Source organism: Canis lupus, chromosome 10 (genome assembly GCF_048164855.1).
Source record: "Canis lupus baileyi chromosome 10, mCanLup2.hap1, whole genome shotgun sequence".
In the NCBI taxonomy this organism is placed as follows: Eukaryota; Metazoa; Chordata; class Mammalia; order Carnivora; family Canidae; genus Canis; species Canis lupus.
The window spans coordinates 73,317,538-73,342,951 of NC_132847.1; the positions used below are offsets into that span (position 1 = coordinate 73,317,538).

The following is a 25,414-nucleotide window of genomic DNA, read 5'->3' on the forward strand; positions in this document are numbered from 1 at the left end:
ATCAAGTTGCATCAGCCAGTTTCAATTTAAGCCTGACAGGTTACATTTTAGCAATAAAAGAAAGTCTTATTATGAAGTGGCATTTACATAGGAGCCTAGCCGGGGACCCTCTGATCCGCACCTCCAGATAATATTTCTTGATCAAATTTTCTGAGTAAGAGTAATAGATACACCGAGAGAGACAGAGAGATTAAACCCACATGTAGTCAGCAATGTTGAAGGATGGAGTGAACTCTATCCCCACTTCGCTAGACAGGGAATAGTAGGGTGTTGCGGTAGGCTTCACATGGCCAATTAGAGTTAGGACTGAACACTTAAATATTCGGCCTGGTAACGAACTTTAGGATAAATATGGTGAGAACTTGGCCCTAAATATCAGAAAGTTTAATTTCCCTCTCAAGCTTACCCACAATTAACTTGACCAACCTTGGCCGCATCACCTCTTTTCTTTTTAATTTTCTCACCTAGTAGAATCATTAAAAAAAACAGCAAACTATCACAGAATACTGTCCTGAGACTCATGCAAGATAACAGGCACAAAGTGGTTTTGAAATGGTAACAAATTCTATTTATACTTAGAGTAATAAAATGGCTGTATGGGAAGGTCTGTATAAAGAGTTCAAAGTTTGAGCAAAAATGAGTTTATTGTCTCATGTAATTGGAAAAGCCAAAGGTACAGATGGCCCCAGGGAGGACTAGGTACTTAAAAGTTATCCAGAATCTGTTTTTTCCTTTATCCTTATTACTTGTATCACCCTATGGTTTGACTTCTTTTTTCTTATACCTTAAAGAGTTTTTCCAGGCAATGGGTAGAGGGAAGGTGGCAAATCGCATCTGTCTCCTGGCTTATACTGTCAGTAGTCATATATAGGAAAGAGAGATCTTGTATCAGTTTCTGCTAATCAATTTCCAGGGTACAACTCTAATTGGACCACATGATCCATGATCACATGACCATATCGGGGTCAATAACCATGGCCAAGGAGAGGGGTTTGTAGTTAGCCAGACCTGGCCACATGAATGCCATGAACTGCATAGAGTAGTCAACATTCAGCTCTTCAAAGTAAGCGGGTGCTATTACCAGAGGAAGGGACAAAGAAACACTGGACAATTGACAGAGACAAGGATCAAATGTCTACCGTCTCTCTGCTCCCAAAGCTCACCATGCGTCACCATGCTCACCATATCATAGTGCTGATTACATTAGAATTGAATGATTTCTTTACTTTTCCAGATCGCATACATGTGTCTGATGCCTTTGTCTACTCTTAGCAGGTGTCACAGGTAACATGCGTTCGTTGCTCAATAAACACAGGTTTAAGGAATGAATCGGTGAATTTCTTGTTAAAACTGTGGAGGAATCTGCTATCCCAGTTTTTCTGTACATGTAGGATCAGCTCCTTTGTGCTTCCACTCTCCGACTCTCAAAGCACTACGTGGGAACTTTTTCTCTATCTGCTTTATCAAATATTTACATGGCACCAATTATGAGCAATGCTGTATGCAAAGTCCTTCAGATGATTCAGAAGAGTAGACTCAGAATTACTTCTGGCTTTCTTAGATGATAAAGGAGAAGCTCTATCTAAAGAATCTTACAGCCAGATTGATGAACCACGTCATCTGATCCAAAATGGATAATCTCTGGAAGCATGTGTCCAATGCTTACATAGTCGACTCATGTGATGCATGACATTGAGGTTCAGAGGGAAGGTGAATGAACACCATGTGGAATCAGTAGAGAAGCTAGATGACCAGAAGGGAATACAGTGTCCTGGAGAAAGCAAGCAAGCAGGAACTAGCATTGAGCCAGACACTGTGCAGCTCATAATCACAGTCTTATTCTAGCTCTCACAGCATTTTTAGCTCTACTTGGCAAGGTGCAAAACTGAAGTTCAGAGAGATTAAATAAATTAGTAAAACAATGAAATCCACGGATGCAAGGTTTATAAGCATGTGTTTATACTTTCAATGTCCGTGTGCTTTCCCTCATGGTGTAATCAATCTTATATATGTCACATCAGTCAGTGTATCTGTGTCCAGATGACCAATCAGGAAGTACAACAGATAGATCAATTATAGATACATTGAATCAGATAATTATAAAAATGTTAAAAGGTGTAGGAACTGGTCATAGATGATAGAATACAAACATGAATGGGAAATGAAGATCTATGAATATATAATTACATGCTATTGATAGGTAGGTTCATATATATTCATATAGGGATGCCATCAATTCCATTTTGTAAAAGTCATTTGGCCAAACATGCTGTGCTTTGGTGCGAGGATAATCAGGCAATTATGGGGAAGCCACAGTCTGCTCCTACGTCTTCCACCACTTCTCTGGCCCCATGTTCTTGCCTTTTCTCATTGTCAGTTTTGTCATCTGTGAAACGAAAATCGTAAATGGCACCCAGCCTATTCTTATGGGGTAGCTTTGAGAATCCTACAAGGTAATTGTTGGGGAAGCACTTTGGCAACTGTAACATGCTCCGTTGCCCCCCTGGGTTTGACCTGGGTAGTTTTGCAAGTTCTTTTGAAAAGATAGTCGGCCCCCTTTCAGGTCAGGAAATGGATTATTTTTTTGAGAGGATGCGTGTGCTTGGCTGCTGCCTGCCCATCACTGAATGCATGTTTTATCAGTTTCCACATCGCTTCTACTTTGCAGCTCAGCTCATATCATCAAAAACCACTCTTGTGCCCTCCATGTTAGCATATGGTCGTTCCTCTGTTGTATCTCTCGCGCCATCTCCAAAGCTGAGCTCAGTAACCGACCCTTTTTTGATGCCAGATGATCTAAAAGCAGCATGAAAAGTCAGGAGAATGTTTTCTCACTCAAGATCAATATGCCTTTAACCTTCCTTTCCTCTATCCTTGGGGAAATGCAATGGTCTCTTCTCACTTTACTGGTAGCTACTGCCCTCCCACATGCCTGTCTTTCATTCTCCTCCCCCACTCCCCTTTCCCCACTGCCTAGTTAGAATTCAGCATGTCTTCCTTTTGTAGCTCCTGTGTTAAAACCCATGATAACATGTTCTGCTGGATGGCTTTTTCCAAACACAGATTCCCCTATTGCTATGGACAGAAGAAGCCAAGGAATTACTCTCTTTGAGCCAGAGGACACAGGTTTGAATCGAGCTCTGTTGTGATAAGCACCATGACCTTAGAGACCTGATTTCACCTATCTTAGCCTTGATGTCCTTTTCTGCAAATTGAGGGCAACACTGGCTGCCTTGCCTAACCCCTTTAAGCACAGAGCATTTATGATGGACAGGCTCTAGATGCTAAATCCTGTATTTGAAAATTTTAGTGGCAAATGGTTTAATTTTAATTTAAAAACACATATGGAATACTCTTTCAATGCTAAAATGTACTTTAATTTTTAAATCACTATCTTAATCTTAATGTAATCTTAATGATAGTTGGGTAAAGTATGTATTAGCAATGTCGCCATAGTATAGATGAAGAATCAAAGGCAAAAAGGGTTAAAAAAAAAAAACTTACCTCAAATTACATATTCAGTAAGTTATAGCACCAGATTTTGAACTCAGGCACTTGGGTTCTAGGACCTGTGATTTTAATCATTATGTTAGGTTACTTAAACAATTCAGTGATCCACTGACAGTATATTAGACCAGTGTCATGTTTTGGATGTATATCATAGGAACTTATTTAGTATTTAGGAGCAATATATTAGTATAAGCTAGGTAATGGCATGGTAATAACCAAGTACTAACAGAAATTTACTTTTTAATTTCTGCAGAGGGCAGTGAGTAACTATCTAGACAAACTCTTCAAGGCAGCATAATCATTTGATGATCCAGGGAATAAGAACCTGATGCTGGTGGACATTACTAACATCTTCCACTCCCACCATAGAATATTATTCATAAGCTAAAAATAGTGAAATAGATGGACAGATTATAATAAGAAAGACTATTAAAGACTATGAAAGCACCAAAAATAGTAAGATACCTAGGAATAAACCTAACAGAACCAGTGAAAGACCTGTACTCTGAAAACTATAAAACACTGATGAAAGAAATGAAAAATGACACAAAGAAATGAAAAGACATCCCATGCTCATGCATTGAAAGAGCCAATATTGTTAAAATTTCTATACTTCCCAATGCAGTCTACATATACAATGCAAACCCTATCAAAATATCAGCAGCACTTTTCATAGAACTACAAGCAAACCTAAAATTTGTATGGAACCACCAAAGACCCAGAATAGCCAAAGCAATCTTGAAAAAAGAGAAGCAAAGGTGGAGGCATCACTATTCCAGATTTAAAGTCATACTACAAAGCTGTAGTAATTAAAACAGTATGGTACTGGCACAAAAATAGATACATAGATCAATGGAACAGAAGAGAAAACCCAGAAGTAAACCTACAATTCAGTGTCAATTAATTTTTGACAAAGCAGGAAAACATATCCAATGGGAAAAAAAGAATGTTTCTTCAGCAAATGGTGCTGAGAAAACACGCAAAAAAATGAAACTGGACCACTTTCTAATACTATACATGAAAATAAATTCAAAGTGGATTAAAGACCTGAGCATGAGACCTGAAAATATAAAAATCCTAGAAGAGGACATAGGAAGTAACGTCTCTGACACTGGTCATAGGAACATTTTTCTAGGTATGTCTCCTGAGGTAGGGGAAACAAAAGCAAAACTAAACTATTGGGACTACACCAAAATAAAAAGCTTCTGCACAGCAAAGGAAACAATCAACAAAACTAGAAGGCAACCTACCAAGTAGGAGAAGATATTTGCAAATGACATATCTGATAAAGGGTTAGTATCCAAGATCTATAAAGAACTTAAAAACTCAACACCCAAAAATAATCTAATTTGAAAATGGGCAGAAGACATGAACAGACATTTCTCTCTAAAAAAAAAAAAAAAAGACAGATTGTCAACAGACACATGAAAAGCTCATCATCACTCATCATCAGGGAAATGCAAATCAAAACCCAATGTGATATCACCTCATATCTGTCAGAATGGCTAAAATCAACAGCACAAGAAGCAACAGGTGTTGGCAAGGATGCAGAGAAAAGGGAAGTCTCTTGTACTTTTGGTGGAAATGCAAACTGGTGTAGCCGCTATTGAATATAGTACAGAGGTTCCTCAAAAAGTTAAAAATAGAACTACCCTAAGATCCAGCAATGATACTACTGGTTATTTACCCAAAGGATACAAAAATACTAATTCCTTTGAAATAGTGGAGATATATGTACCCTTAAGTTTATAGTAGCACTATTTATGATAACAAAGATATGGGAGTCAGCCCAAATGTCCATGAATTGATGAGTGGTTAGGGATGATGTAGTATATATGTAACAATGAAATATTATCCAGCCATAAAAGAGAATGAAATCTTGACTTTTGCAATGGCATGGATGGAGCTAGAGAGTATAATGCTCAGTGAAATAAGTCAGAGAAAGAAAAATACCATGTGATTTCGCTCATATGTGGAATTTAAGAAACAGATGAGCAAAGGGGGAAAAAAGAAAAAGAGAGAGAAACAAATCAAGGGGCCGACTCTTAACTATAGAGAACAAAATGATGGTTACCAGAGGGGAGGTGGGTGTGGGAGATGGATTAAATAGGTAATAGGTATTAAACAGTACACTTGTCGTGAAGAGCACCGGGTGATGTATGGAATTGTTGGATCACTATATTGTATATTTGAAACTAATAGCACTGTATGTTAACTGAAATAAAAAAAAAAAAACACAAACAACTTATGTGTAGAATTATAAAAACCATTAAAAATGAAGAAAGAAATGGAACATGACATAAAATTGAAATGCATACAAAGTTAAAATATGTGCAGCAAAGCGATACACATTTGCAGAAATATGCATAAAGGAAAATATAAATTGATTATATTAAAATGCTTTTATATATGTTTATATATCTATTTTCTATCCATCCATCCATCCATCCATCCATCTGAGTAGAGAGGGAAACAGAAGAGAATAGATTATATGAGGACTATGTATATTAAAAAGAAATCAAGTAAAGGGCTTTGCATAGATCAAAGAAGACCATAAGTCATGCACTGAGAAATGCTAATAGGTCAGTCCTCTAAAAGGGTTGGGAAATCATAGCCCATGGATCCAATCTTGCCTTCCACCTGGTTTTGTGAATAAAGCTTTATCAGAAAACAGGCACTCTCATTAGTTTACATACTTCCTATGGCTGTTTTTGTGATATAATGGCAGAAATGCATACGTACAGCAGGGACAGACCACCCTGCAAAGCCAGAAAGGGTCGCCAGGTGTCTGTATAGAAAAAAGGATCCACCCTGGAGAATAGAAAAGAGACCATACCTTCATCCTCATGTCTGTCAGTGTTCAGTCAAGAAACGAGCCATTCTATGTCTTCTTCTACTTAAAAATGGCTGAATATAGAAATTAAGGGGTAACTCAACCCCTGGAAGCTAAAGGAAGAAAGGTTAGGAAATTGTTACAAAAGAACTCATCCTGAAACACAGAAGTGGGGGCTTCTCAAACATTATCCATGACACTACTGTAATTCCCAAAAACCTTTGGAAAGTTCCTGACATCTGTCTGAATCTGCTGTGGTGAGAGTATGTGGATTTTAAGAGCTTTCTGGCAAGCCTCTGTAAATCTTGTGACATCTCCACATATCTGGCTGCAACTGCCCTAGACGATAATGGTTTCTTTTTTTCTACTTCCCAAATCTAGTATCTCCCATTGTTAAACGTTAAGCTACAACCAAACTGGGCATCAGCGTTCTAGGACGTGCCATTTGGCTTCTCCTCCACAATGTAAAGGAGACATAGAAGAAGGTAGTAGTGATATGAGTTGCTGATAGTCAGTGGAACATTCCCCTTTATTTCTGCTGCCTTGAATATGCTAGGAGTGCAGCAAACATTTATTTATTCCAATGATGCTCTTAGTTCCACAATACTTTAGCTTAAGGTTTTTGGACTTCTTGGAGGACTGTGCTTGGTCATTAGAGGGTCTGAACAGGTGCTGATATTCCCCTCCCAACATTGTGTGTGTGTGTGTGTGTGTGTGTGTGTGTGTGTGTGTGTGTGTGTTTCTAGAAGATAGGAAAACCCATCATTTTTGTTACCTATTAAAGAGTTCCAGGATCCCTTGGAGAAGAACTACCTTACTACTATGTCTGCTAGACTCTGTGTTCCTTCAATGCAGAGAACTCTGTCTTTTTCATATACCTCAGAGCTTTGCACAGGGTCTGACACAGAGTAAAATTTTAGTAAATGTTTGTAAAATCAGTTAATTAGATAATGAACACATATAACAGTCTTTGCAGTTAAAATGGAGAATGCATATCACCATTTTTTCAAAAATCTAGCTACACATAGCTAATAACTACTCAAGTCTTACCCTTTCTAATGTGTTCCAACCCAATTTATCTTAGCACCAGTGGCTGTGAAAGATTAGACCATTGTGCAGATAACAAACATAATACCATTATTCCTGATAAGAGAATGCAAGATTCAAGAGTCATAAGAGAGGAGACAGCAGGCCAAGGGGGACAGACTCTGGCCCCTTCCCTCTGCCCAGAAGGTCATGTCTGCAAAGTTTCCATCCAGCCTGCCAGTAGGAACTGCATTCCCTTGACTACCCTTTCTCTGCCTCTGTCACAGAGATGCCTCTGCTCCCTCAATACCTGAGAAGTTCTAAAAACTGAGAAATAGCTGCTGAGTCATGATCTCCAGTGCCAGACTCTGCTAACAGAGCCTTCTTTGTATCACTAGACTTTCGAATATATGGGTTCAAGTCCTAATATTGCCTTTCTTGCTTATGTCAACTCTGGAGAACTACTTGCATGTCTGTATTTCATTTTTCCACTCTCCAAAAAGGGATATAATGACAAGTATCCTAGCAAACAAGGAGATGCAAAATCATTCAACATATTACATGTCAATAAAATGTAAGCTATTAAAAACAGTATTTATCAAACACACCCCAGGATGCTCATAGCTTGGAAATGTTAATTCTTGGCTTAAAGGAGTTAGTCAACAGCTAATTTGGAGACCCAAAAGGCCAATAGTTACTAAATAGTGAGCTGAAACTAACATTTCCCCTCAAACTCAAACTCAAGCCAACACTTTTTTTTATGAGCTTAATAGCTTTTGATTAGCTGGCTTTCTCTCTGTTTTTTCCTTCCCATTTTCTGGGTTTAAACAACTTCCTTTGCCAGTTAAAACCTAAATCCCTGAAAATCTGAACTGAGCATGCCAGGCATAATTCTGATGGTCATAAACAAGCTCAGGATTTAGCTAAAGCCTCCTGCGTCTGAGCTAAGTGTTCATCCTCCTCAGGATTCCAGAAAGTGCCTAGACGCTCACTTCCTCCGCCCTCCATTCTCTGATCTCTGATCTCCTTGGCATATAATTAGATGGTCAGCAAAGACCACAGAGGATGCAGAGAACCCACAACTATGCAAACAGGTAAATGTGCTGTTCTCCCTACTGAATCCATCATTCCAGCAAATTTCTCTGCAGACCTGTTTTCTCATCATAAAAAAAAGAAGATGATGGTTACCAGCCTGCCAGTCTTGGAGGCTATTAAGGAAGAATGAGTAGTTTTTCCCAAGACATTAGGAAATGCTTCATAGACCATTTTAGTTGGAATTTGAAGGACAAGAAAGAAGTGACCACTGGAGAAAGTGGGAAAGAGTTTGCAAGATTCTGATATTTGCTATTGGAGGTAAATCAAATGTCACCACTAGGAGAACATCAACAGAAGAAAGAGCATAAATCTAGATGTGAAAAGATGAAAATCTATGGCACTTTCAGGTAAGAGAGAGAACTCTGATATGCTTAGATTTTCTAGTGATTCAGGAGAGCAACTGGAGACTGAAAAACTGTGATTAAGACAAACTATGAAGGGTCTCAGAAGCCAGGGTAGGGATATGTAATTTATACTATCCAGGAGAACTCTCTTTTTAAGAGTTTTTAAGAGCATGACTCTCTTTTAAAAAAAAAAGTTTAACTCCTTTCTTAACTTCTCTTTAAAGTTTAGAAGTGTAGTTATAATTAGTGTTTAGAAAATTACTTCACCAGCTGTGTGAAGAATCCAACATAGAAGTACTCTTCAAAATATATTAAGGCACAAGTTCAACTGGTGATTAAAAGGTGCTCTCATGTAGACACCCACATCCACACCCTCAAGACTATCATGCATTGTAGTTATACAACAAATGTTTGTTGAAAGAAAATAAATGAATTAAGGTTAGTAATTTTTTGTTTCCACCAAGCTAATTAAGATTTTTTTTTATTATTTTCCTTTTGATTATTTAATTATATGACTTCCCAGAACAACTAATCATTGATATGCTTGGTGTACCCCCAAGAAGGAGAATAGAGAAAACAGGTGAGTTTTTATCATTTTATTTGTCATGGAATTTCTTTCATCATGTATCCCATGGGGACCAGTGTTCCATGGAAACCCATGGGAAATGTTAGATTAAAAAGAGAGACTGTAGGCAATGAGCCCTTGCAAGGAGCAATTTAGATAACTCAGGAGAGCAAGCCTGATGCCTGAACTACAACAGTGCCAGATGGATTAGAGAAGAAAGAAGGCTTAGGGAACACATTATGAAGGAAATATGGAGAAGGCTTAATGATTCCTTGGATGTCAGAAAAGAGAGAAATGGAACAATCGGAACGATTCCTGGTTTTTAATTTAGGAAAATTGTAGCCTTACCCTATTCATATAACTTACATAATTTAGGGATCCCTGGGTGGCGCAGCGGTTTGGCGCCTGCCTTTGGCCCAGGGCGCGATCCTGGAGACCCGGGATCGAATCCCACGTCGGGCTCCCGGTGCATGGAGCCTGCTTCTCCCTCTGCCTGTGTCTCTGCCTCTCTCTCTCTCTCTGTGACTATCATAAATAAATAAAAAAAAAAACTTACATAATTTAGTAAAGTTATTTATGAAAATCTATTAGAATTGAATGTAGCATTCCCTTTCTTCATTGCTTTCATGAAGTACCCAAAAGTGAGAAAAGGGAGAGTACTATGAAATTGGTGATCACCTGATGGCATCAAAATAGATAGATAATAGATAAGTAGATGATAGGTAGATATTTAGATAGATGATAAAAGGATATGGCATAGATATATGTGTGGATATGTACACATAAATATCCTAATACTTCTTCTTCTATTTATTTTTAAAGATTTTATTTGAGAGAGAGAACACAGAAGAGAATGAAAAGGAGAAGCAGATTCCCTCATGGGCAGGGAGCCCGACGTGGGGCTTGATGCCAGGACCTTGAGATCATGACCTGAGCCAAAGGCAGATGCTTAACTAACAGCCACTTAGACGCCCCTCTCCAAATATTTCTTAAAATATGTGCCAAATATGTAAGGTTGTTATGGCATAATTATTTATAATTTATAAAGACACTTAAAAAAAACTCAAGTGTCAGGCTCCTGGATGGCTTAGGTGGTTAAGCGTCTGACTCTTGATTTTGGCTCAGTTCATGATTTCAGGTCATGAGCTTGAGCCCAGCATCTGGCTCCAGGCTGGCTGTGGAGCCTGCTTAGGATTCTCTCTCTCCCTTTCTCTCTGTCTTTCCATCTCCCCCACTCAGGCACATGCACTCTCAAAAAGAAAGAAAGAAAGAAAGAAAAAAAGAAAAAGAGAGAGAGAGAAAGAAAGAAAGAAAGAAAGAAAGAAAGAAAGAAAGAAAGAAAGAAAGAGAAAGAAAGAAAGAAAAATCTCATTTGTCAAAGAATAGAAAATTAAACATGGGAGTATATCAATACAAGAGAGTACTACTGCGAAGCCATTAAAAATCATGCCTTACAAGAAAACCACAAACATATAGAAGAAAAATCCTCCCATTGTATGACTTAAGTGTAAAAAAAAAGGGGGGAGGTTATAAAGCAGATTATACAAACAGGAATTTTAATAAGGAAAATATGTTTGGATTCTATGCATAGAAAACAACCATAGAGAAGGTGTCTGGGGAGGCGGGGGTCAGTCATATAAGCATCCCACTCTTTTTTTTTTTTTTTTTTTTTTTTTTAGCATCCCACTCTTGATTTCAGCTGAGGTCATGATCTCAGGCTCCTGAGATCCAGCCCCAGGTCAAACCCTGTGTCGAGCTTCACGCTGAGCATGGAACCTGGTTGAGATTCTCTCTCCCTCTACCCGCCCCCCACCTTGCACACGCTCTCTCTTTCTAAAAAAGAAAAAAAAAGAAAGAAAACATCTGCAGAGAAACATAACAGCATTTTAACAGTAGTTTTCCTCATGTATGGATTTAATTATAACTTTTAGTTTTGTCTATATACATTGAGTTTTCCAGATTCCTATGTGGTACTTATTGATAAGCATCCTCACCCATTAATATTGGGGATTTGGGGAGATAATCCATGCTGAGACTTCCAAAGATAAACTTCAAGATAAGTTATGAATTAATAGCAAAGCACATCATCGCGTAGAGTCCCTCAGTACAAACACACACACACACACACACACACACACACACACACACCCTGTCAGCCCCTGTCAGGGTCTAAGCCTTGATGATTAGAGGGGCTTTGCCAGAAATTGAATGTAATGTTTTAACAACATATTTTGTGAACAAAGGGATTCTAGGTCCAAGCAGAGATGTTTGGAGGCCCTGCCTGCAGAGAATAGAAGGAGGCCATAGTTTCAGCTGCACACAGAGGATGAAAGGCTTGGAAACGCTGGCTAATAACACGGTCGGCCCAGGCACCAGTGCCTCTAAGGGGCACATCAGTGATGGCAGCTTCAGGGATGACAGGGACAGAAAAGACAAGGGGCCTCTTTGTGGTGATGGTAGTTGCCAGCCTGGCTCGAGCAGAGATGTCAACGTCATCACTATTGTCCTTCCAGGCTGGGGAAGACCCTACTTTATGAGCTAGGGATCTGGAGAAGAAATGAAGCCGGCCTGGAACTCCTGCTTAGTATGTGCCCCCACAGAGGCATGCATTCCTGCGTCCTGATTATGGCTCTTTTTCTACCATCTGCTCTTTTGCCCTCGACCATCAGACCAAATTAGGGGAGTTTGCAGGTATTAATTCCCTTTTTCTCCCCACCACCAGACTTTTTTTTTTTTTTTTTTTTTTTTTTTTTTACCATTCTGAGAGGTAAGATTAATTCTTTTACTTACACATATACTTACTTACTTATTTATTTACACTCTTAGCTTAGGACGGGGCTTGGGGGTTTAGGAGATGGAAAGGAAGGAAATGGGATTAAAATGTAGGTCAGCTGGTAAGTTACTTACAAATGCCCGAGATGAGAGAACACAGGGACACCCAGCCAAGTCCTTGGAGAGGGCCCAACAGGTAGATGTAAGGAAGGACAGTCTCTTTCTGTGTGAGAGTCACCTCCTTTGGGGTCAAAGCCACTTTCCCGAGTTGCTGAAGCGAATCTTTATTTTTTCCTAAAACTCAACAGACAGCGTCTTCAGAACCTAATTTGATTTTGATTGATTTTTGAAACTTGAAACACTTCTAAACTAATTTTCAGTATATTACTCTTGTCAACGCTTAAAGATTTTGTCAGGAGGAATTTGCTGAACAGACACAGTAATTTTGTTTCTCATGCTGGCATATCACCCCTAAAGAGGAAACCCGGGGAGGGGGCGGCTCTGTTACTACAGCTACTGCTATTAGAATATACATTGCAATTACTTTGCTGCTATTTTGGGGGCTTTCTCAAGCAGTTCATGCTGCAACCCACGGGAGTTGGAAGCCTTGAAATAAGAATCACAGAATCATCAACCCCTCTTGGTCAGACCTGGGATATAAAGGAAGGATTTGAGGCTTAGAGGGGAGAAGGGATTCATCCAAGGTCATATAGCAATTTAGTGACAGACCGGGGACTGGTGAACATCTTCACACTTTTAGCCTATTTTTCTCCCCAGTCCACCAAGAAGCACAGAAGCCACGTCAGCCCTGCAGTGGTCATGGCCCAAGACGGGATTTATTAAATAAATACAGCAGTGACAACTTCAATGGGAGAAGGGGCGTTGACTTGCAGTCAAAACACCAATCGATAGGCAGTAAAAGCCACTGTGAAAGCCCAGCACAATGCTGCTCCTTCCAAAGCACAGGGGCTGTGTTAACAGTGTCTCCCCTTTTGTCTCGCCAGTCATCAGATCCATCGGGGGCCGTTGGAAATAGCAGTGACATTACAAGATAATAACCTCTGCTCATGCCGGCATTATGCCGGGAGGGCTGTCAAAGAGTGGTTTTCTTTTATTACTTTTTACCACCCAGGGTCCATGGCATGGGGACAGATGGACGGGCTCATCTTAACAAATAACCAATGGGGACAAACTGCTTTGTCTCAAACTGGTGATCTTCGCTCAAGGCAGGGGCTTCAAAGCAAGCACCTGCAGGTGCCTGGGTAAAAACACGGGCAGATGCAAAGCACAGAATTATTCAGGAGGGGAGAGAATTGATAGAAGGTTGGCCTATTGTGTGGACAAATGACTCAAGGACTTTCATCTGCTGCAAAAGTACCAGGATGCAGTGGGGGTTCACTATATGTGAAGAGAAATGTCATTACGAGCAGAGGAGAGGCTGAGGAGTCTAGGGTCTGTTGGAGCAGTTTGAATGTGTTTTCCAGGACACAGTGGCCTTTAGAAAGATACTGAGAAGTCAAATTAGTAAATAGAAACTGAAAAAGGGGGTGCCTGGGGGTTGAGCACCTGCCTTCAGCCCAGGGTGTGATCCTGGAGTCCCAGCATCGAGTCCCACGTTGGGCTCCCTGCATGGAGCCTGCTTCTCCCTCTGCCTGTGTTTCTGCCTCTCTCTCTCTCTGTGTCTCTCATGAATAAATAAGTAAAATATTTTTTAAAAAAATAGAAACTGAAAAAGGAGTGGAGCCATTGATATTTCAAGACTACTTAACTAGATACGTAGGAATACACTAATATCCGGTTACTCTATGATTATTATCACTGGGCCCCTGGAACCAGACCATTCCTTTCAGGGAGTGGCAAGGTTTTCCCTGAACAAACTGTTTCTACTCTCAGAGAGTCCTGGGAGGAGGTGGAGACCCAGCAGGTGAGTCAGAGACTGTAACGGTGGCAGTGGGGGGAGGTGCTGGTCTGTCTTTCTCTGGATCTCAGAGCTCAAGCTGCAAAGAAAACTGGATTACCTCCAGTGGCAGGGCTGGCCATGAGGAAACTCCCTGGGGGCAAGTCAGAACATCAGGACTGTAGTGTGGGTCCAGGTCTGAGCTGTAATTGCAAATTAATCTCTGCAGTTACTTCTTTCTATATGTATTAATCTCTGCAGCCCTCCAATTACATGATAGCCTTCTCTCTACTTACTATAGAAAATTAATGAAAGGCCGGGCCTCATTACGGGGCTTTCAAGGCAAAGGAGCTGGGGATTTGGGCACATGTCTCCTCCCCTGCGGGCAGAGTGATGGTAGCAGTAGGGTCACCCGCAAAGGGTAGCTGTGTCCCGTGGAAAGCTACTGTCTCTGGAACACAGCAGCAAGGTGGTTGCAGGTGGTGGCTAGGAGAAAAGGATGCCTGGGAGATGTTCCTTAGCATCCCGTAAGCAGCAACCTAGGGCATCTGCAGAAGCACCCACGAGATGTTTTGAGGGATGTCCTTTGGGGGCAATAAAGCAGGTAGGTGCTCAGACCAGTGTCACTAGCATCAGAGAAAGATATAAATGTTCATAAATGTTCATAAATCTGAAGCCTCGGGGCACTTCCTAGTCTCTCCAGGAATACGAAGCATCTCCAACAAAAAGGTGCTTCCTAAAAAACCCATAAAGATGCTAAGCCTCACAGCAAAGTAGAGCATTGTGGTAGCAGCTCTGGGAAATGGAAGCTCTCTTAGGCTGGACTCATGCAGAGGACACCTGGACGATGCGGTAAACGAGCTAAACACTCTGATACGGAATTTAGTTCTATATTGTCTTAGAGGCAGAAGTTTCCAAACCATCGTCCTGGGACCTGCAACAGCAAAACCACTCGGGGAACTTGTTAAAACTGTAAATTCTTGCCTCCCCCACCCACCCCTCAGTCCTACTGGGTCAGGAACTCTGGGGCAGGGTCCAGCACTCTGTGTTTGAAGGAGCCCCCTCGTAGGTGATTCTGATGACCATTCAAGTTTGGGGACAACTGACGTAGAGCATGCAGTAGAAAGCAAGGTAACAGAAGCGTGGCCGAAGATGTGTCTGCCAGGAACTCTGCGGCAGCTGGGAGTCAAACAATTGAGACTTAGCGATTATTGGATTTTAATACCAATAATAGACTTCGCTTTCATATCATCGTATGACTCACAAAATATTCAACTATTGAATTTTGTCATTCCATCATTTGCAAAAGTACTGCACATTACTTCCATTTTACAAATGAAGCGACTGAGTATCAAAGAGGCACTGCTGTTCAAGATCGCAAGGGTAGTAGGCAGGAGAGGAAATAGAAGCCCTGGACTTCTGATGGTTGACCTTTCTTCCCTGATGATGAGAAATATTCAGGAATCTTCTAAATTTCCAGAATTTCCCTAGCATTTATCTAGCGCCTTCCATGTCATCTGTCATCTGATTAGCAGTGAGCTTTGGAACCCTCTATTGAGGCTTCTGTGTGTGCTTCCGGAGTCACCGGGAAAGGGTGCTGTGATAGACTAGTGATGTCCGCTGTGAACGTCAAATGGGAGATTGCAGCGACTGTGCAACATGTGGCACTACCCCCCCTTACGAGGTGACCTTGGTCTAGTTTCATTCCATTCTTTGGTTAGAAGCTGAGAAATACAACCTGCGGAGGAGTAGGATCTGGCTTGGAGGGTGAAATAGGGATGGGCTGATAAAGAGAGAACGATTATCCGCATCTGCCTTCATCCTGTCTCATTTGCTATTATATGGGTCATGTTAATTCCATCCAGCTGTCACCACCTCGGAGAGAAACCATCAGAAAAGCTCACAGTCTGACATCATCGCAAATACATACCACTGCCCTAGAAACCCATGCCTCCAAAATGTTGGACGTGCTCTTCATGACACACTTTCTCATGCCAACTTCCTGGAAAGATTCGTATGTCCAAGTTCTACCGGGCCTCGTGAATAGACCTGATTCTGTCCTGTTAGGAACAAATGGAAATTGTCCATTTGCCAGGTTTGTCCTCCTGACCGAAGAAAAAACCACGAAGAAAACAGGCAGGCCAACAAAGACAATACAATCGACCAACCAGAAATTCCTAAAGCATCAAGTGTTTGGGAACATCTGACTGTTACTGTTGGGTGTGAGTCACTTGCAAACTCAGGCTTGGTTTTTAATTGCTCCCAGTTGCCACTTTGCTCTGAACAAACAGACCAAACCTTTGTCCAAATCATGTGTGATAGAGCAACATTTTCATTTCCTATAATGCCAGCAATGAACATTAGCTTTCTCTCTGGCTTTTGCTAATTTCCAGGGACTTCACTGCAATTTGGAGAAAGGCCTCTCCCCGCGGAGGTCATGGTTTCCAGCCCCGTTGGCTTCCTGGCCCTGCTCTGCGGTCCTCCCCCTACCCTTTGCTAATATCATATCTGCAATCATTACTCCATTTTGCTGTGATTTTAATTAGAGGACATGTGGTATCTTTTAATATTCTTCTGCACATTGAGGCTCCTGAGCACTTGTTACCAACCAATGCCTCAATATAATTTAGAAGCTGTGGCTTCATAAGCAAGTCCTCCAATCTTTTGATATTAAATTTTCAAATTAATCTCTGCTGTATGCATCACTGGTGATTATCTTGGCCTAAATTATGCATCCTTCTTAAAGTTAGAAAACAACAGCCCTTCCCATCTGACAGTGGATCTATGCAGATACCCTTATCTCTAAGGAGACGTTTATTTTTAACCCTCAATGGTTTATAAACAGGGATCTCTGTGACTCCAGCTGTGTTTGCTAGCATCCCACTCATGACAATAATAGGAGCAAAAACTGATCCTGAGTCCTTTCCTAACCCCTCTTATGGCCTCCCATTGTCTCCAGGAAAAAACTCAAGCCCCCGTTTATCCTTCAAAAGATAAATATCGGGTGACAGTGATACGATTATATTAATAGAAAAAATGTATGGGGTTAACTCCATTGCATTCCATTTTATCCTTCAAAGGGAGAGGATATGGAATGGTAGGATGTACATGGTCTCTGGAATTGGAGGGACTCTGATTTATATCCAGTATTCAATATTTATTGTTTATCCCATTTTTAGCAAATTACTTCCTTTCTCTATACCTCGTTTTTATTGTCAGAACCTATGACATTGTCATGCCAGCATATACAAGGTTATCAAAAGACAAACTTCCTGTCCTTCTAACTTCTCTCCCCACCCGAAATATTTACCTTCAGAGGCAATCCTCAAGGCTCGAAGGATTTAATTTAGATATGGATAATTAAGCCACATAAATACAGATTCTTGGGAGTTTTTGTAGTTTTGTTTTTGGAAGTGGGGTTGAAAAGAGTGAATGTCCTTCATGGATTATAAGCACAAAGAAAGAGATGAAATTAGTTATGTTACCTAATACTCCCAGATGTGGTTCTGTGTGCTCTTGGTTTGAGACCTCTGGCTCCACGCTGAAAAGCGGACTGCACAAGGTGGTTATAAATCCTCTTAGCAGTTGTTTTGAAGCAACTGTCCCATCAAATGATCTGACCATCTTCTAGTAAAAAGGAGTAAGAGAATCTGATGCTTTTTCATGTCTGAAGCTCTATATGATCATACAATGGTTGAACAGTACTGGAAATTTCAATCAATCAATCAATCAGATCTCTAGACAATTATGGTCAGACCATAATTCTCAAGCTCAGACCAAAGTATGACCAAAAGAAGGGATTCAGCACTCAAGCCACAATAATTCTCAGTCTCTGTGCTTGACAATATTGGAAATAGGCATACTTTCCTCTCCCCAGGCTAAACAACTTTAGGATGATGTATACTTACCTGTTTCTTTGCTAAACAATGCTGAGAATAAAATAATTTATAATAAACAAAAATAACTTAACTGCTTGCTTTAGGAAATATCTGCACCCAGTAGATAAGACAGTGAACTGAATAAACAGCTTATTTTTCAAGATTGATACCCTACTCATCAGGAATTACTTCAAGACCCTCTCCTCACTGCACACAGCAATCCAAAAGTGTTATGTTACAATCTCTAACAATTCCAACGAGTTTCTGTCTTGCAAGACCTACCCTAAATTCATCCATCCCAGGCCCCCAAACTTTATATATTTCTATTTTAAGACACTACTAAGTCTCTGTGTCCTTTCCTGCACAAAAATCTAATAAGCTTAGTTTCCCTTGATCAATAGATTTTTCTGGTAGTCTATTGGGGAATCAACAGTTGACTCCATGAAGTACTTTATTATAAGACTAATTGTATTTCATGTTTAAAAATGTGGTTTCCACTTTTTCATCATTTCGTGCATTTCCCCAAGAAATATCTGTTGAGTGCCAGGAACTATTCTAGATACTGAAAACAGATATCCCTGCCTTCGCAGAATATTCATTCTAGGAAGGCAAGAAATACATATTTTTTAAGATAACAAGAACAATTATATTACCATAATTGTGTGATAAGTGTGTTCAAGAAAAGCTACCTAGGGTGAAAAAAAAGTATGTCAAAGGGGAAACTATCTTAGCTTTGCATGGAGGTGTGTGTTGAAGAGCATGGATGATATCCCCGAGGAAGAAACATTTAAGGTGAAGAAGTCCAACGGGAAAGTGTCAGTGATGGAAGCAATAGCATGTCTAGGACTTCAACGTCATTCAGAGCTTGCCTTGGTGTGAAGAGGGCCAAGAGTGAGGGCCAATACAGTGCAACCAAAGAGAGTGGGAGAGAGTCTCTCTAGAGGTTCACAAGGTGGTACTAATCAGACTTGGAGACATAGGAAGTATTTATACTTGTAAATTAGTTGGTGCAGGTGGTTCCACTGGTTCCAGCAAGTCTTTACAGCATCTCACACTCAACACCTGATGATTTTGTCCATGTTAGCACATCCTTTTGTTCTCTCTTCTGTAGCCATCTCGTCTCTACACTTTTACTTTTTTTTTTTTCTTATTTTACCAAACTTCTCAAACCCCCTGTTTGTTCTGTTCCCTTTGCTATACTTTATCTAGGACGGGGCTCCATAACCAACATTCCCACCTATCGGGAGCCTCTTGGGGACTGGAGGAGTTCTTGCCTCCATGGTTTTCATCCCTTGAAGACAGCCTTTAAAAGAATGTAGTCAATGAAGTCTTTCCACAGCTTAAGTAACCTAATGCATTATTGACTCTTTCCAGACATAAGGTCCCCACTGCTGCCAGCATTAATGAAGGAACTTTTCCTAGTTCACAGAGTTAATGGGCCTCTGGCCTTGCTCACTGTATTCCTGGAGCAGTTTACTCCCTGGGGAAGTGTGAGTGCCTCAACTGTATCTCAGGTTGCGAGGTGATTCCTGTTCCAGGAACATAAAGAGAATGGATGGTAGTTTGTAGAATGACTATAGCAGTTTGGAATTTGTTAGATGCTCGCACCATTTCATAATGAGATTCATGTTCATGCCACACCTCGATGTTTCCTATTATAAACTTTAAGGCAGGATTTTCAAACTTTATTTTAAAATATTGAGCCTTTACGTGCAATCAATTCTTATTCAGAAGTCCCATGTATAAAATAGAAAAAAGCAAAGCCTTCCTGCTGAAAGCTAAGAGCCAACACACTGGATTTTCCCTCAGTGCTGCTAACTCCTCAGAATCACCAAATGACCCCAGGTTGAAACAACCCTGCTTGACTTGGTTGCAGCAACATGATTGATGACAGAAACCCCAAATCCTCCTGCTATAAAAGCTTAAGCATTCTTAACAAAATGATGCAAACTTTCTTCTAAAAGCATAGCCTAGCTTGCCACAACAGAGGGAAATCTCGCACTGCCATGAATAAAAATGAATAGATATGCATGAGCTAACACTATAACTGGGAGTGAGGGTGGCCCCTAAACCTAGGGACTAGAGAGTTAACACATCTTCAGAAACAGGAGGCATGACCTTGGGCTCACCAGTGGTAAAAATGAGAATTGGATTCTAAGATCCAATTGGTCCTGAGATTAAAGTGGGACTCCCTCATGGAAAGAAGAAGGTATATAAAACCATCCTTTAGCATGGTCTAAATTCAAGAAAACATGTCCATCTGTTGCTAGTCTCTCAGTGGAAAAAAATCCTCTAAGAATCTATGAAATTAAAATCAGAACCCTGTTTCACTTTTAAGTGTAGGGTTTGAATATAAACCTATCTTTACAGTTTGTGAAGTCATGGGTTTTACTATTAACTTATTAATGATCACAGGTCTGTGGTCCACCTTCAGGCACCTGGAAAATTCCAACATGGTTCTTCTCTCGAGAGATATGTCCTCACCTCAGGCTGCACAGGAGCCTAAAACCCCAAATCAGAAAATGCAAGAGGAAATGATCCAGCATGAGCAAGAGGCAACATATGCAAGAAACGGCTGACACAGCAGAAGATCTACTACCATTTCAATTAATAGAGCCATAGGATATAAACTATAACATAAGTGTATTTTAAAAACTAGGAACCTATAAAGAGAATGCTAAAAACATAAGCAGTGATTAAAATACAATGATAAAATAAATATTAATATGCTCATTTGATATCAAATACTCATCACACTGTAGAACAGCAGTTTAAACACAGCCAGAGAAAGAATTGAACAGGACCTTGATTTTTACCTGTAGACTATGTACCGAGCCAAGTTACGCTATCTCGGGTTCTCCCACATGCTTGAAAATAACCTGGGCCAAGAAGACCTAGATCTGAGAAAACACTACTTCCTGTGCATTTTCTTATAAAACTGCCCTAAGCAGGATCCCAGGGTGGCTCAGTGGTTTAGCGCCTGCCTTCGGCCCGGGGCGTGATCCTGGAGTCCTGGAATCGAGTCCCACATCGGGCTCCCTGCGTGGAGCCTGCTTCTCCCTCTGCTTGTGTCTCTGCCTCTCTCTCTCTGTGTCTCTCATGAATGAATAAATAAAATCTTAAAAAAAAAAAAAAACTGCCCTAAGCCAGCCAATTAGCAGTACAGCCTTTATACACTTTGTGAAGGACATTTTTATGACTTTCTTCCTCTGAAACTAATGCATGCCTATCAATAGATTCTGAAAAGGTAAGGTCTCTTTTAGATCAGAGCAGACACTCTTTGGGTCTCACATTTCTGACTTTGAAACATAACATTTCCTTGTAGATGGCCTCATCTGCAACCTCTTTAATGGACACAAGATGCTTTAAAATCTGTATGGACATACTTAATGGTCAACAAAATCTCGCATTCTAGAATAGCAATCTAACTCATGCTAAACGCTGTCACATTTTATACTTTCATTAAATCTAAGTCTCTTTACTCAAATATTCTGCATTGTTCCGTTTAATCTCAGCAATCACCCTCATAATTAGGTATTTTTTTCCAATATACAGATAAAGAAAGTGAAACCTATCAAGACTAGTGAATTTTCCAAAAGTAAGCAGATCCCAACTCCAAAGCTCACGTATTCAATCATCATATTATACCACATACTTTGAATTCTGAATCATGATTAATGTTTAATCAGGCTTAATGTTGAAATTCTGAGCAGGAGTTATAAGACCAGTTGACAAAGAATTTGAATGTTTGTTGCTTTGTTTTATTTTTACCTAATCCAGGAGTAAACAACAGAAACTAAGAGGACAATTTAAACCTACCACTGTTAGCGGTTCTGTTTAAAGCACAATTGCTGGAAACTTCAGTTCAAATTTGACCTGAGAATCAACTTATGGCAAAAATGCATCTCTCCCCAAGCTCCTCTGAGACCTCCTCAGCTACGCAGTACAATGGTTGTATTTAAGGATGTGAAGAGTTCATCACTGAGAAAGAAATACTGGGGCAAGAAGAATGTAGGGATTGTAAAAAAAAAACAAAACAAAAAACAAAAAAATTTCCTTGTTGGGGCAAATATAATAGTAAAGGGCAAAAAGGAAATAGCATTGTAGGTCATTGCTGGAAGGGCTGCTGGTGCAGAGAGGGCTGCACAGAAGAAGCAATAAAGAAAAAGGACTTCAAGGAATGTATCTCTCTCTCTCTCTCTCTTTCTCTCTTTTTTTTTCCCCCTTCATAGCAACCCTTTTTCTGGGTTTCTTTTCTCCATCTACCTCAGGAACCAAATGAAGAGTAAACTATCCAGGTGTTTACAACTCTATAGTCTTCCAGGTCTTTCTTTGAGTTTCTATTGTTATTAATAATCTCATCATGATAATTGCTACTTACTGATTCAGCTCCTATTTTCTGAGCCTCTTGCATATCCTTGGTATAGAGTCTTCAGATGTGTTAGTCCCTGTCAACATACCAGTTCTTAAGGCAACTGTCACTTTTTTGCTTTTACGGATGAGGAAAGTGAAGTCAAAGAGGATAATGTGTAAGTGGAAAGATAAGGATTGAAAATCAGGTCCTTCTTTCTATGATCCATGCTCTTAACTATGAGGATATGCCACCTGTGCACATCAACAGGTATCAAGTAACTTTACCAGAGAGGGTGCTATGGTAAACAGTTTTGAGAAATGCCAGATTAATATAAGTAAACTGATTCATTTGAAAACATGCAGGAGAGATTTCTCAAAGATCGGTATTTCCTAGATGTGACTACAGGGTCTTTTTCACAGCACACGTCCCAAGACTACTGTACTGTGGAATGCACATTTGGAAATGTTTTATAGACTGACATTTTATTGGAGTGAACTCTACTTAATTATCAGTGCCAAAGTGTAGGTGCTCATAGTGCGCAAAATCAGATAACCAGCTCCGTTATAGAATATTAATTTGTCCAAATTTCTGTCTGCCTGCATATGCTATAAATTTCACTGAACATCTGGAAGAGACTTGTCTTCATGTAACTCCATGTTGTGTGGGGAATGTTAATGGCACCTATACTTTCCTTTCCAAGAAATTTCATGACTCTCACTTTTTTTTTTCCTCCCTCAAACACCATACAGACATTTCTATTCAATCAGAGACATTTCACCAGAGCCACTCACCTGGTATGTTTCAGAGTCCTTTCCTTAAACTCAAGTTTCAAAACTAAAGTGTGTGAAAAACTGACCAAACACAAAACAACAACAACACACACACACACAAACCCCATCAAACAAACCAAAAAAGCCAAACAAGACTTAACTTAGTAATTTTTATCAAAATGAGAAAAAAAGTTACCAAGTTCTCACAAGTGGCCAACCATTTCTAGAGCTATTTCCCTGATCTGGACTAAACATACAGTTGATACTCACAATTTGCTTCTGTCTGCATTTCCCTCAATCTATCGGTAATTACCATCATGGAGATAATCAATAATGAGAAAGAAGAAAGATTGATTGAATGGGGAAAAATGGAGTTGTTCTCTGACAGATGTGTAGAAGAGGCTCAAAGTATTAAATGGAAGTGAGGGTCCTGTCTTTATTATTGGACCTGGCAAATAGCCTATGGGATTTCCCTAATCTATAACAGTCTATGTTTGTGAAACAGAAAAAAGTAAAGAGAGATAATTCTATTCACCCTGTCCTTTGCATCTGCAGTATCCTTACAGAAAACACAGTGACTCCTGGACCCTGAGAAACATAAAATGCACGAGTAAAGTAACCCTGAAGATCATCCAATACAAGGATTTTAAACACTGTGTTTCATGGAGCCTTAGGAGAGATGCAAAGTGTGCTGCAGAAAAAAAGGCTTCAGACCTCTGTCTTTCGCTTCAATGAAAGCAGCTCCATGTCTCCACTGGGCCGGTGGGGGCGGGAATTGAAATATCATTAAGGTGGGACTTCTAGTCAACATGGTATTCGGAGTTCACACCACTATCTCCGTGATCTCATCTAACACATGAAATGGCAAAAAAAAAAAAAAAAAAAAAAAAGCTTTATAATTGAGCAAGTGCAGAGACCTATTCTAACTAGACACTGAGAGAAATATAAGACAGGCTGAGAGGGGGTGGGAGTTGACCAAAAAGAAGCAGAAGCTCCAGACTGGCTGGCAACATGGTTAGCACCAGCAGGCACAGGGGGTAGCACTGTGGGTGTCTCACACCCCTGAATGTGAAGGTCAAGCACACGTGGGAAGGAGGAAATTGGTAAGGATTGAGGGGTGACCAGGCTCTGTGAACCGACCTCATTCTAGGCCTTCTGAACAAGCAGTTACAATTGGGGGTGGGGGTGGGGGGGCATTTCTAGGTGGGAAACAGGCAGCACCTGAGCAGCCAGTAATTTGGGGAGAGGTTGGGGGCAAGGAACTCCTTCTCCTGCCCCATCCCACCCATTGTTCAATCTTAATTGAAATAGCAAAGACTCACCGGAAGCTTCCAGTCTTAGAAGATAGAAGCTGGTAGCCTTGAAGGTAAACTCAACTGGAAATAAGCTGGTCAGCCATCATTACAAGGTATGTGAGCCCTGGCACCACAAGGTATGTGAGCCCTGGCACCACAAAGGAGAAACAACAAAAAGAGACAAACAGGGCTGATAAGATCAGAAAAGAAACTTGTCATAAGCATGATTCACATTCTCAGTGAAAAAGGAAGGCGGAGCTTCTATGAAGCACAACCAAGAGGTTATAAAGCAGAGAGCACAGGGGATCTCAGTAGTGAGATGGAAATGCTTACATAATGGGAGTCACAATGGGAACAGCACAAGAGACAGACAATGTAGAACAGATCGAGTCAAACAGAAACCAGTGGTCTAGAAGATCACGCTGTAAAAATCTCCCAGAATGTACCTGTGCCATGTGAGATGCACACCCACATCCCCTGCAAGAAAGGATTCAAGGTCCAGCTGCATGGGGTGCGTGTACCTGAAAATCTCCAGCTGTCAGCTTTATAAATGGCTACTGGGGCTCCTGAGTCAAAGTCATGCTATTCTCAGGGCACCTCCTGGCCTTTGACACAGCAAGGGTGATATGTGGGGGCTCCTCTAATGAGCAGTCTTTGTCCTGGAGTGCCCTTCTGAGATGGCAGGGATTGTCAGGTAAGTATAGCCACTCCCTTGTGACATCATAGGTATTTAACCTCTTTAAAGTGTTTCTACTCTTTTTTTTTTTTTTTTTTTTTTTTGAGAGAGAGAGAGAGAGAGCAAGGATCCAGGGGGAAAGTGCAGAGGGAAAGGGAGAGAGAGAATTTTAAGCAGGCTTCATGCTCAGCATAGAGTCCCACAAAGGGGTTTGATCTCACAACCCTGAAGCCATGACCTGAGCCGAAATCAAGAGTCAGACACTTAACCAACTAAGCCCCCCAGGTGCCCCACAAAGTGTTTGCCCTCCTAATTCCATCACAACATCTGGTGCCTGGAAAACCAAAGCTGTCACAGCATCAGAAAGGTATAGAGATGTGTGAGGCATAAAACAGAAGC

General features: G+C 40.5%; 2 long non-coding RNA genes across 3 annotated transcripts in view; one reads left to right on the forward strand and one right to left on the reverse strand.

The window, feature by feature from the left end:
• Nucleotides 1–608: 608 nt before the first annotated feature.
• LOC140641950 (uncharacterized) lies at nucleotides 609–25,013 on the reverse strand. Of its 2 annotated transcripts, none has more exons than XR_012038545.1 (4): nucleotides 24,861–25,013; nucleotides 6,347–6,456; nucleotides 3,505–3,569; nucleotides 609–2,796 (listed from the first exon to the last, which is right to left on the reverse strand). It is a non-coding gene; the product is annotated as an uncharacterized lncRNA (long non-coding RNA). The 2 variants fall into 2 exon arrangements; XR_012038544.1 differs by lacking the exon at nucleotides 24,861–25,013 and adding an exon at nucleotides 12,281–12,860 and having other exon boundaries at nucleotides 610–2,796.
• Nucleotides 24,457–25,414, forward strand: part of LOC140641949 (uncharacterized) — a 78,431-nt gene continuing 77,473 nt past the window's right edge. The window contains exon 1 of the long non-coding RNA XR_012038543.1: nucleotides 24,457–25,033. This is a non-coding gene — a long non-coding RNA (uncharacterized lncRNA). The remainder of the gene's footprint in view (nucleotides 25,034–25,414) is intronic.